At 34.6% G+C, this 14,537-nt stretch overlaps 1 long non-coding RNA gene across 1 annotated transcript in view; it reads left to right on the plus strand.

Moving 5' to 3' along the window:
* The window catches only part of LOC105465537 (uncharacterized), an 81,241-nt gene that overhangs the window by 52,623 nt on the left and 14,081 nt on the right, over nucleotides 1-14,537 (plus strand). The gene's annotated exons all lie outside the window — the stretch shown is intronic.

Here is a 14,537-nt window from a genome sequence, read left to right on the forward strand (position 1 = left end):
CAAAGGCGATGATTGCCCCTTCCTTCTTAGAGATTCCATTCTCTGAAGACCTGGCATCTGTCCACTACCATTGTCCTGTTTAAGAGGATCTGCAGTATCCTGCAGTAGTTGGTCCCTGTGGAGTCCATAATTCAGATTACTGCTTTCTATTCTGCGGTCGATCACATATGACCTTCAGTCTGCGTTCCTGGTTGCTATTCAGAAGCAATTTGTGATTTATACTTTTTCTATTTTCTTATAAAGTCACACACACTTTTCTTATAAAAGATAAAATATCTGATGACCAATTCTTAGATACAAATTTTTTTCTTTTAAATAATTTAAATGGATATTTCTATTTCTAATTTTGAAAAAAATTATAATGTCATCTTGTTTTTGGCATTGTGCTGTTTCATATTACCAACAATGCTATCTGCTGTATCTGGTGTATCATTACTAAATACCTCCAAGAGTCACCATTTTTGTGAGCTTACTTATTAATAATGATGCAACTTATTAATCCCCTTCCTCAATAAATATATATTAGCTATTTGCTCTGGACACTAGGCTAGGTTCTAGTGATACAAAAATTAAGACAAGGATTTTTTTTTTCTTCAAGGAGTTTATAGTCTAGTAAGAGAATTAAACATTATAACACAGCGTGTTAAATTCTAGAGTAAACTCTAAGCATTATTTGGGCAGAAAAGAAGTTGTAACAGTCCAGGAAAAACAATAAGAGAAAGGAAATACTGGAGTTGAGTCTTGAAGTATAAGAAGCTATTTAAACACATGGTTGATTGAGGACGTACTTTCTAAGTAGAGGAAACAACTCAGGAAAAGTTAGAGAGACCTAAGCATCATGAACTCTAAATAGTTCAGTAACATTTGGTCACGAGGTACTTGTAAGGAAACTACAGATAAAGAAATAAGAGAATAAAAAAGGGACGGATACTAAAGTATCTCATAAGTCATACTAAGGTATTTGGTCTTAACTCTGATTTAGGATGACAGTAAAGTGTTTTTAAGAAAGAACGTGAAGTGATCACATTTACCTTTTAGAAAGACTGGATACAGCAACAAAATGTTCATCATACTTTCCTTAAGACAATTTCAACGCAGCCTTAGATATATAAGCCAAATTGTAGGATGAAGGGCAAATGAGAGATCACACAATGAAGAATGAAACTAAAATACACTTTAAGGAAGCTTTTTTGAAAAGCAGGGAAGTGAAATGGATTAAGAATTAGATAGGGATACAGGCTAAATTAGGAATAATTTAGGATACAGGCTAAATTTTTAAAAATCAAAGAGTCTTGATCATGATTATCCTTTAAGGGAAGAAATACAGGAATGAGGGAGGAGAGATTTATAATATCAGAGAGAGAAAAAATAAGAAATAGAGAAGGAGCTTGAAGCAGATGGAAGGGTAAAATTTAGAACTCATATGGAGAATACTTTTAAAGAGAAATAAAATTCTTCCTAAATCTAAAAGAAAAGAAGTAAGATTTGGCACAAACATGGATAAGTTTTCAGTTGTGAAAGGAGAGAATTAAAGGAATTCATGCCTTGTGGCATTATTTTCTCTGTAAGTCAATGTAATCTGCTGAGAAACAAAGGGTGAAAGTGGAAGGATACCCTGAAGAGAGTTCTGAAGGTTTCAAAAAGCTGCAGAGTTAAAGTAAGAAGCAGCTCCATAATGGCTGTACAATGCTAGTGAGAGGCCACTGGGCTTAGAGGCCATACATTTGTAGTAACAAATCCAGACTTGTATTAATTAGGGTAAGTAAAGTGGAAAAACCAAGAAGACCTTTAAATATGCCTCAAAAACAAAATAAAACTTACTTCCATCTCCTGTTGACACTCAATCTACCAAGAATGAAACCATTTCTATGATTGGATATCAGGGCATTTGACTTCCATTTTTATAAGTATTTTTTAAGCATTTCTTAATTCAATTCTCTTCTCTCTTTCATTTTATTTGGAGAGGGGAGTGGACTATCACCTGAATGTACCCCTGCAGAGTGTTTCATCAATTCAAATTAAAGATGTATTTTATAGTCATTACAGAAGTCCAAGGAGGTATTCCAGGTTCGAGGGCAGCTATTCTCTATAGGGGCATTTAGAGATACAGGATATTGGCACTTCTGCAATCAATTATGTGACTTCCCAAATTGCTGTGGTCATTAACACTCCAGCCAGAAGAAAGGCCATGAGAAAGGGCATATGAAGCAAGCCTAGAAGCGATATGAATTGCTACTGCTCCAGTCCATGGGGAAAATTTGATTCTTGGTCATACTTGACTGTAAGTGGGTAGAATTGTGGGATGGCAGTGACATCCTATTAAAACACTGTTACTAGGAATGAAGTATCCACCACAGCACTGTTTTGGGGTTCTCCGTAGCTGTGATAGTAGATTGAGCATGAGAACAGATCATTAGATGGTTGAAACAAAACCTTTAGAAAGTTTGGCCTTCAAGAAAATTTTAGCTAAAGTTCAACCAAGGCAAGGAAATGGGAAGAAGAGTACAGATATGAGAGTTTGGGAGAAAATACATAATCTGAAGGGCTTTTATTTAAAGTAGTATCTAAGGATTACAGTGCATATTTATAAATCAATCCTTTTGCATTCAGAATGAGGATTACCCCTGTACTTCTAAATACATGAAGAGCTGTGGCAGCTTATGAATATTCATGTGAGTGAAGAACAAAGACATACCTACCAAGAATGAAATCATTTCTATGATTGGATATCAGGGCATTTGACTTCCATTTTTATAAGTAGTTTTTAAGTATTTCTATATTCAAATCTCTTCTTTCTCTCATTTTATTTGGAGAGGGGAGCGGACTACCACCTGAATGTACCCCTGCAGAGTGTTTCATCAATTCAAATTAAAGATGTATTTTACAGTTGTCACTGATACATGACTTTGAGAATATGAACTGCTGTATAAATGTTAAATGTTCCCATCCTCATGAAAATCACATTTCACCTCAGAGCCGTGTCTGGTTTTGTTATTCATTATTCATTTGCAGTCAGAATTTTTCATTTTCAATATTATAATTAATTTGAATATTATTAAATGTTGTCACAACTGGCAGATTGTCAGCTTTCCTTAACCTCCTAACATGCATTCACTTTCATTTTAAATACTTTATTTTTATTCTTAATCTCCTTCAAAACAAACCAGAACCATTTACTCTGTCTCTAAAAATTCCATTTAACAAAACAGATCTGTTTCTCTTTCCTCACTTCTTACGCTTTTATTTAACAGAAGTTATTTTCTGTCTTACACGCCTCCGACAGTGTCAGCCTGACTACCTCAAAGTCAACGCATGTAGGATTTGCATTAGGAAAAATGTACGTGTTTTGTCAACTTTACATCCTACACAGAAATCGTGGGCTTTAAGTTTAGAATATAATTTCAAACCAATATAAGTGATATTTCACACTGGGAACAAATCAGAGTTGTGAACGACATCAGGGATAAAAATCCATGCTGTCCTGGATGGTTAGTAAGTAGAATAGATGGTTGAATATGAAGAATAATGTAGAAAGCACCCTTATCCCAAAATGTGTCACCCAGTAGGGAAGCCTGTTGTATACAAATCAAAGATTCCATCCTATAATTTAAAAATTAAATTTGAAGGCTACTTTTAATCAAAAGGGGAATAACATTTGGAATACAAAATTAAGTTAGCAACTGTATGACATATCCTGCCATAGAATCCCTGGTTTTCAGGCTTGTGCCCTTTACAGATATTGCTTATTTATTGTAGCATCCTCTCTCAAGAGTCTAGATACAGTCTTGAAACCCTGTCCAACATCACAGTCTATGCAGCCACTACAGCTTACCTGGTTGGTCCTTATGATGAATCTCAGTGCCATGAGCTTGAAAAGGGAGTCAGAGGGACTGATTGAGAAGGTCGAGATCTCGCTGAAGGGACAAACAGGGGCATTGCCAATTCCAAACTTCACAAACCTCTAAATTAGGGTAGGGGCTGCTGTGTTTTTACGTACATAAGTGCTCAGCATTATAATCTGCAGAGACAATTCTGACAATTCACTATATCATTGCAACTATAAAAATCAGCAGTTACTTCAGCTGGTTCAAATCAGAAAGATCTATAATTTTGTTTTTGCTTTGGAAATGTTGTGGACTACAGACACGTTTGATTTAGTCACTGATTGCATTTACATTCCACTAGATTAATCTAGCAGCATCCTACTTTTTTTTTTTAACAGAAAGTTTAAAAGCAAGGAAATGAAAAGAAAAAATAAAATATTATTATCAAAAAATTATTAAGTTTCTACCTACTCACAGGTGGCACTTATTTCAAAGTGTGATTACTTTAGAGATGTTTAGAATGTGCACATTTACAGTTTTAAGGATATCAGAAATAGTTAAAGCTAATGTTGGCATTTTACAGGGGAAAGAACTCTTGGAAAGGCTAAGTGATTTACCCACATGTATATAAATTATTAAAGAGCCTAAGCTAGAAAATCAGCCCAGTGATCTTTACATTGCTCATTGCTGGGTTTCTTACCCCCTTATCCAGCCTTTCGGGATTTGAACAAGAGTCCCATTTATCATAAATATAAATCCCCTTCGGTCTACTCTGAATCCTAAAAAGAGGTGGGTTGTCTTATATATCATTGAAATAAAGGATGGGAATAATATCACCAGTTATTTCTCCATTTTTCAGCTCTGTTTCTATCTATATATTTCCTCCATTCACATTTTTTAAAGACATTTTCCATGTGATGGGGGCAAGTTATGGGCATGACTACAGATAGCCCCAGGTTCATTCAGATCAATCAAGATTATTATCTCAGAAGAAAGAGATGATTATCTTTTCCAAATCTCTGCATATAAAAAAATTATAAAAGTGGGCCCTTAGAGATGGTCTGGCTTAAAATACATGCACATTTCCCAATCAATATCTTAACCAGGAGAATGGAACACTTTGATAGGCCCAAGCCAATCAAATCTTATGGCCCACAGGGCTCAGTGCAATGATTGACAGCCTCTCAGAAGTATCCAGGATAGGGGAATGAGGGAAGAGCAGTGACCTAAGGAGGAGATGCTATTGCCAGAAGAGAGTGAAAAGAAGTATAGCTGACCCTTGAACAACCTGAAGTTTAGGTGCACCAACCCCCATACAGTCGAAAATCTGCATGTAACTTTGTCTTCCCCAAACCCAACTACTAATAACTTACTGTTGACCAGAAGCCCTCCCAATAACATACAGTTGATTAGCACATAATTTGTCTGTTTTGTGTATTATATCCTCTATTCTTACAATAAAATAAGCTAGAGAAAAGAAAATATTGGCTGGGCGCGGTGGCTTATGCTTGTAATCCCAGCGCTTTGGGAGGCCAAAGAGGGTGGATCACAAGGTCAGGGGATCAAGACCAGGTGGCCAACATGGTGAAACTCTGTCTCTACTAAAAATACAAAGAATTAGACAGGCGTGGTGGCAGACACCACTTATCTCAGCTACTTGGGAGGCTGTGGCAGGAGAATTGCTTGAACCTGGGAGGTGGAGCTTGCAGTGAGCCAAGATCGCACCACTGAACTCCAGCCTGGGCGACAGAGTGAGACTCTATCTCAAAAAAAAAAAAAAAAAAAAAAGTTACTAAGAAAATCATAAAAGAAGAGAAAAGATATTTACTATTTATTAAGTACAAATGGATCATCAAAAAGATCTTCATTATCTTCATGTTGAATATGCTGAGGAAAAGGATGAAGAAGGGTTGGTTGATCTCACTGTCTCAGGGGTGACAGAGGTAGAAAAAAGTCCACATATACATGGACCCACACAGTTCAAACCCATGTTGTACAAGGATCAACTGTACCAAGCCAACAGAACAGTTGTTCCCTCTTTATTGCGTATATGAGAAAACACACACATACAATCGTGTGTATATTTTTCAGTCATGTATATGTGAAATGTCCTGTTCTTCTAACACAAATATCCCACATACAGGTAGGACACATTTCACCTCCTCACTAAAGGGTTGAAACACAAAGTCATATCAGTTAATTCATCTCTGGATAATGGACAAAGCTCTTGATCTGGTCTAGATGTTTTATTTTTATAATCCTGAACCTAGAGTTAAATGATACATTTAATCAATCTATAGTCACTTAATATACAATGGTAGAGAGAATAATCTCTTTAAAATGAAGAAAAAAAGTAACATGTAGTTGTCCCTGGTTCAGAATGTCATACATAGTTTGAAAAGAAGCACGGACTAATTGTTTTCATTTTCCACAAAAACTACACATGAAAGGTGCCACGGTACCATCTTAAAAACATAGTGTATTGGTTTGTTCCCACACTGCTAATAAAAACATACCTGAGACTGAGTAATTTATAAAGAAAAAGAGTTTAATAGAGTCACTGTTTCACATGGCTGGGGAGACCTCACAATCATAGTAGAAGGCGAAGGAGGAGCAAAGGCACATAGGTGGTGGCAGGCAAGGCAGCATGTGCAGGAGAACTGCCCTTTATGAAACCATCAGAGCTCATGAGAGTTATTCACTATTACAAGAACAGCACAGAAAACTGCCCACATGATTTAATTACCTCCCACTTGCTCCCTCCCATGACATGTGCAGATTATGGGAGTTAAAATTCAAGATGAGATTTGGGTGGGGACATAGCCAAACCATATCACATAGTCTTTTTTCCACAAAAGTCTCATCCTTTTTGTGTTCTCTTTACCATTACACTTCCGTCAAGTACTGACCATTCCTTGAGGATACCGTTTATCATGCAGTCTGTCAAGCAAGCAATATTTTCTCTTGTATCTTAACGCCTAGAGGTATTTTGTGGGGTCTGTCTTAATTCTTGTTATCTTTTTAGAAAGGTTTCTCCCTCTTCTCCAAAATTCATGTATTTACTACACATACTCCATCTTGTCACTGCCGTCTATGTCCCAGCAAGCCATTCACTGGAAATGTTAGCACCCATCAACATCTCCTCCATTTCTGTTTTCATCAGACAGTTATGTAAGTGCTATACGGAGCCATACTGGAGCTTGAGGCCAAATTGAAATGTTCTCCTCCATGTACTTATAAAAACATCTTCCCATATTGTTTTAGTCTATCCAGGTTGCTATAACAAAATACTATAGAGTAGGTAGCTTATAAACAACAGAAATTTATTTCTCCTAGTTCTGGAGCGAGTGTGGGAAGTCCAAGATCCCCCTTTTTTTGTTCATAGGTAATCTTGTCTCACTGTGTCTTCACATGGTGGAAGGGGCAAGACAGCTTTCTGAAGCAGCTTTCACAAGGCACTAATCCTATACTGAAGAATTCTGCCTTGTTATGACCCAATCACCTCCCAAAAGGCCTAGACCTCACCTTGGACGAGTCAGGATTTCAACACATGAATTTGGGCAAGACACAAACATTCGGATCATAGCATGTATTTTGAACCAAGCAGAAAGGTTAATAAAAGTCCACAATTAAGGCACATGACTACATGGAGCCCTCCCATTGTCTAATCTGTTTGCACATTGTTGCTCATTCCCATAAATTACTCAGTAGGGACACAGGAGGGGCCTAGGTATTGTCAGCTATTTGGAAATGGCTCTGTATACTGACACATAAAAACAGTGTTTGAGTACATACTATATACCAGGAACTGTGCTTTTTACCAATTATCCATTTAATTACCAAGAACTTTTTACCAATTATCTCATTTAATCCTAGATGTTTTCATCATGTCTCTCTAAACTTCTTTAGAACAACTGCTTTGTCTATTTTGTTCACACAGCCACATTGTATTTCTATAGCTAGCATAGTTCCATGCCCTTGGTATAAGTTATAATAGTAACAATACAAATATTTAAATAGAACTGAAAATGAACTTGGAGAAAAACCTTCAATTGACATCTCTTTTCCAATATTTGCCTGAACCCTTTAAGACTGGATAGTTTGGGATGGTTTTGTGTTTGTAAAAAGGCTTTCCTAATTAAGTTAGAGTTTTTCTGTTAAACAAACAAGGACTCAAGAAATTGGATTCAGTTTCAGTGGCTTTGAACTGTGTAGATATTTTTGCTTATCTGGCATAATGGGTTTATATGGGAAAAGTAATTCCACTTCTAGTAATGTCAGATGAGGTAATTTGCACCAATTCTCCCACCAAAGACAAGAAAGTCTTGGATGACCAGGAAAACATATTTTTTAGCACCTGTATTTTAGAACTAATGAAACAATGATTAATTGGCAGTAATCCAGTGACAAAGGAAGCCCAAGTTATGAGCTTCTCTTCTCTTGGGGTTCTTTCTTATTTCAGAAGGAACAGCTGAAAGTTGAGAACATGAGTGGGACTGCTGACAGTGTTCATGCATGAGAATGAGGATTTGGAGTACAGGTCCTCACAGAACAGAATGGAACTTCTGAACTTCTCTCACTGAAAGGCTGTACCCTAGGTGTAAAGTTGAATCAAAAACAGGCCCCAGAGACCCAGAAACAATCTAAGCACCCCTTAATAGATAAATGAATGGATAAAGAAATTTGTGGTGTGTGCATGTGTGTGTGTGTGATTTGTTATATATTATATAAATATAAAACAAAATATTATTCATCCCTAAAAAGAAGAAGAGCCTGTCATGTGCCACAACATAGATGAACTTAAAAGACATTATGTTAAGTAAAATAAGCCAGATGAAGAAAGAAAATAATGCATAGTCTCACTTTCAAGTGAAATCTTAAAAAAATAATACATATTGAATACAGAGAAACAGTAAAACAGCAGTTATGCAGAGGATAGGAAGGGATGAGTAGTTGTAGGTCCAAAGGTACAAAACTGCAGTTTTGTAGGCTAAGTCTAGAGTTCTAATGTATAATATGAGAACTACAATTAATAATATTGTATAATATACTGATAATTTGCTAAGAAATGTTAAGTACTCTTAACACAAGAAAAAAAAGGAAACCTAATTATACGAGATGATGGGTATGTTAATTTACTTGACTTTAATAATCACTTCACTATGTATATCAAGATAAGTATACAAAAATACCATGTTGTACACCATATATATATATATATACACACACAATAAAAACATCACCAAACCAAAAAAAAAAAAGAAAAGAAAAGAAAATAGGCTCCCACAAGGATGGCAGCTCAAACTCACGTAATATTTAATCCAGAAATTGTATTAAGATAATTTTGAAAAGCTGTTTCCTTAAGATACCTGGCCAAAGCAATAATAATAATAAAATATAAATCCTCTCTGGAGGAAGATAATATTCTATGCCAGAGTTTATTTTTACCAAATGCTTGCAAATACTGTTCAAAGACACAGTTTAAAAATACTCAGGCAATAAAGACACAAGATTACATGAACACACAGAAGCAGAAATAACAGTGGAAAAAGTCTCTAAAAGCTTCTGATATTGGAGTTATCAAATATTGATTTTAAAATAATCATACTTACTATGTTCAAGGAGATAAAAGACAAGAGGGAGAATTTTGAGGGAGAAATTTTAAAACCACAGAATTAAAGGGAATCCTAGAACTGAAAAAGTCAATAAGTCAAATAAAGGATTCATTGGATAGTTTTAATAGCAGATTAGGCTCTGCCATAGATAAATAACTATAAATAACTCCAGACTAAAGCTGAGAGAATCACCTGGAAAATACAGATGATGGGATGCAAGACAAAGCTGAACGAAAGAATGCGTATTAAATATAAAATTGGAGACAGGTGATATTTTAAAATACAATGACTAATAACTTTCTAACACTGAAGAAGGTCATCAAGTAAGTCATAGATTCATGAAGTATGAGAAACTGTACAGAATGAATACAAAGAGACCTCTGACAGGCATACCAATAAAACCACTGAACACCAAGGACAAAAAAAAAAAAAAAATGTAAATACTGCAAGAGAAAACAAGAAAGGTTATCTTAGAAGGAGCATCAGTTAGATTTAAAACTGACTTTTAAGCAGGAAAATGTAAGCCAGACAAAAATAAAATTACTTCTTTAGAATGCTGAAAGAAAACTGATAACTTAGAATTGTATTACCAACTATGAATATCTTTCAAAAATGTAGGTAAAATTAAGACCTTTTCAGGAATATAAAATGTGAAGACTTAATCATGAGTCTGCCTATAATGAAAAAAAAAAAATTCTAAAAGCCACTGTTTAATTGCATAAGAAGAGAACACTTTGAAAAAAATTAAGAAGCAACAAAAAGATAAATATTTGTGAATATCTCAGTGATACTGATCATACAAAACAATAACAGTGATATCTTGTGGCCTTCAAAATATAGAACATAATTACATTATATAAAACAATGGCATAGTTAAAGTGTTCCAAGTTCCTTGAGTTGTTCAGGATCAGGGTGAAAATAACAATTAGTATGATACTTTGGGAAGTGAAGAATGAAGTTTTCTCTAGAGACCAGTACAAGAATCTTAAGACTGCATATCATCCAAGCTAATAGGAGATGAAAAGAAATATTTAAAAACTCAATCTAACAGAAGGACAGATGGGAGAGAAAACCCAAAACAAGAAGGACAAATAGAAAGGGCAGAGTAAGATGGCAAAGCTAAAAGATATTGGTAATTACATTGCATTAAATTACATTAAACGTAAAAAGAATTAAATACTCTGTTTTAAAGATAAAAACTGAATTAAAAATCAAAACTCAACTATATACTCTTTATAAATCCTTCATCTGAAATATGACACAGAAATATGAAAAGGTAACAGATGAAAAAGTTATACTTTGTACTATCAACCAAATAAGGCAGGTGTGACTATGTTAATATCAAAAACAGCTGAGTCAGAAAGCATGGCTAAAAATAAAAAAGGGCACTCCATAAATGGAGAAAAAGTTAAAATGAATCAGGAAGCTACAATATGAAATTTGTATGCACCTAATAACATAGTTTGAAGAATACAAAGCCACAATCTACACAACTTTATGGGAAAAATAGGTAAACCCACACATCTCTCACTAGCTGATCAAACAAAAGGATAAAAGAGAATCAGAAAGATACAGCAATATAAAATATTTGAACACCATAAACACCATAATTGGATATGTACGCTATAGTCTACTCAAAGCTACAGAAGAAACATTCTTTTTAAAATGAAACATAATATTAAAATTTGATTATATGCTAAACTATATATAAAACAAATCTCAAAATATTTCGGAGAACTAAAATAATATAGAATATATTATCTGGTCACTAAACAATTAAGCTAGCAATAGCAAACGATAACTAGAAACTGATACAGTTTAGATATATGACCCCACCAAGTCTCATGTTGAATTATTATCCCCAATATTAATTGGGCCTGATGGGAGGTGGTGAGATCATAGGAGTGAATTTCCCTTCAATGGTTTAGCACCATCCCCTTGGTGCCGTGTTCATGATAGTGAGTGAGTTCTCATGAGATCTAGTCATTTAAAATTGTGTGGCAAACCCCACCCCCAACTTTTTCTCTCTTGTTCCTGCTTTCACCATGTGATGTGCCTGCTCCCACTTCACCTTCCGCCATGAGTAAAAGCCTCCTGAGGTCTCCCCAGAAACCAAGCAGATGCTGGTACCATGTTGTATAGCCTACAGGATCATAAGCCAATTAAACCTCTTTTCTTTATAAATTACCCAGTCTCAGGTATTTCTTATAGCAATGCAAGAACAAATTAGTACACAAAACTTTAGAAACATACAAATTATAAAAACTAACAAAAGAAGATCTAGAAACTATAGATATCTGGAAAAAATGAAGTTAAATCCATAATTTTAAATTTTCTCAAAAAACAAACAAACAAACAAACAAAAAACAAAAAACTCCAGACCTGGATACTTTCACTTGTAAATCCTACTAAATATTCAAGAAAAAATGAATGCAAGTTTTAACACAAAATCTTCCAGAGACTAGATAAAGAATACTCTAAAATATGTTTTAACAGTTCATAAAAACCTCAATAAAAAGCTAGACATAAAAATTACAAGAAAACAGCTGCAAGTCAGCCAATCTCTTTATAAGTATAGGTGCAGAAATCCTAATCAAAAAAAGAGAAGACTACTCCAGAATATATAATAAGATGCTGCATACATGTATAATTTGGGTTTACCCCAGGCATATGTGTGGCTTAACATTAGAAAATCATGAATGTAATTTATCATATTAACCAAATAAGGGAGAAAAATCATATGACCATCTCAATAGATGTAGAAAACATTTTTGATATATGTATGTATGTGTGTTTAAAAACATTAACGACCTTTCTTAATCTGACAAATGGCCCTTACACCAACGTTATAGCAAAGAACTCACCTGATCATGAAATGTCAAAAGCTTTCCTTGTGAACCTGGGAACATAACACAGACTTTTCTAACCAACATGTCGTGGAGATGGTGGTCTTATTGCAATAAGGAAATAATAATATGTTGAAAGATTTGAAGGGAAGAAATCCAAATGTCACTAATCACAGTTGACATGATTATGTACATAAAAAATACAAAATAATTTCCAGATACACTATTAAATTTAAAAAATTAGTTTAATAGGTAAAAGCTGGTAAAACATGTTAAGAAAACCAGCACTAATACTAATTTGACTCTCAAGCACATACGTAATATAAATGCAAGCACATGTACCACATGTTCCCCTAGAGACTTATTCAAGAGTGATCCTAGTAGTATTGCTAATAATAGCCAAACACTGAAAACAAATCCAAAATTAATTAATGGTAGAATGAATAAATTATAGTGTATTGATACACTGGATTACTATTCAGTAAGGAAATTAAATGAACTACAGCTATAACAATTTATGTAAATCTCACAACCTAAAAGAATACGTATTTTATGTGCATCTTTCTATTTGTATCATTTTTAAAAATAGACCAGGTAAGATAATATTTGAGAATGCATACTTAGTTAGACAGCAATCAAATAAGTCATGAGATCAATTACCAGAAATGTTAGGATACGAGTCAACCTTTCAGAAGGAGAAATGGATCCTTATTGGGAGGGGGCATGAGATGCTGGTAATGTTTCTTTCTTGATCTAGGTGGTGGTTACACCTGCATTTACTTGCTTTGTATTAAGACTTCAAGATGTATACATTTATTAAAATCTATTTTCTACATGTCCTATCTATTTCACAATTGAAATTGTCAGAACAAAAAAATTTTTTCTTCAAATTTGACCAGGAACATCAAGAAAGCTAGTAATAATAATAATTTAATAAACAGGGCAAGGATTAGTATGAAAGGAGCAAGACACTTACCTCTGGTGTAAAATTTAAGGGAGAGACAAAAAACTCAGTAATCAAACAAAATAGTATTTTAATGGAATATTTTAAACTATTATAATAAACAAAATTCGAAAGAATCATTAACAAAGCACAAATATGAAGACAGGATTAATATGGACCAGGCATGTTTTGAGTGATTTACATGTATTAATTGATTTAATCTTTGTGAGAACCCTATGAGGTAGGGTTCATTATTCTCCATTTTACTAGTAAGGAACCTGTGGCACAAAGGAAAGCAGTTCGTGTCTCAGGGTCACCCAGCTGGTCCATGGCAAAACCTCAGCGCAGACCCAAGTCATTGAATCCAGAGGCCATGCTCTTACACACGACACTCCACCTACCCATTTGCAAGAGTATCCAATGCAGTCAGGTTGTAACAGCTAGTGGTCCCCTTTAATATTGCTCTGATTCCGTCCAAATCATACACCAATATTTGCAATAGATTATTGTGTTGGGAGGGGAGACAAAATTGAAGAAAATCTTTATGAAGCCTCCTTGTCTTCAGTAAGTCTGATTCCCGTGGTGTGAGATATGCCAAGCAGCCAATAGCATCTCTTAAGTCCATGGACTCTATCTCACTGCCATAACTCATGCTGCTCTGGGACTCCTGTAAGAGTTGTTCAGAAAAGGTAGTATTTGATAAATATAGGTGAACAAAAAGTACAAATGTATAGCTATTAATTTGAAAACTATACCACAGTGTATTGGTATATTTTAAGAGCAGCATAGAAAACTGAAAACTTTGATGGCTTTTTAAATAAGGATGAGGACCTAGGAAGAGAGTGTGTGGCCTCAGCTTAAACTACCTTTGGATATACCAAGTTATTAATCAAACAACATCATTAGTCTCTTGTCTTCTGTTAAAATAAGCTCAGTTTGGGCCAGAGAAAAAAAAAAAAAGTCAGAGAATGAGTTTGATAAAAATGCAAAAGGCAGCTTAAATTTCAAAGGTGGCTCAAAAATGAATGGCTCTTAGTTTCCCCAAGGTGAAACAGTATGCTTGGAGAACTGAAAAAGAAACGGAGGGAAAAATTAGGGAACTAAATAATTCCAATAAATATTAATGAGAGGCACTTTTCAGGCAGAGCTTTGTAGGTAGAAAGGAAATAGAATTTGTGAGAAGGTAAATTTCAATAAACAGTTATTTATAGATACAGGAAATAAGTTCAGCTGAATTTCGATCCTTCTTAAACTATGAAAATGTCCATTTTTTTCAAACAAGTCGAATTTTTTCAGAAATAAGGCTTGC

This window comes from Macaca nemestrina, chromosome 5, assembly GCF_043159975.1.
Source record: "Macaca nemestrina isolate mMacNem1 chromosome 5, mMacNem.hap1, whole genome shotgun sequence".
Taxonomy (NCBI): Eukaryota; Metazoa; Chordata; class Mammalia; order Primates; family Cercopithecidae; genus Macaca; species Macaca nemestrina.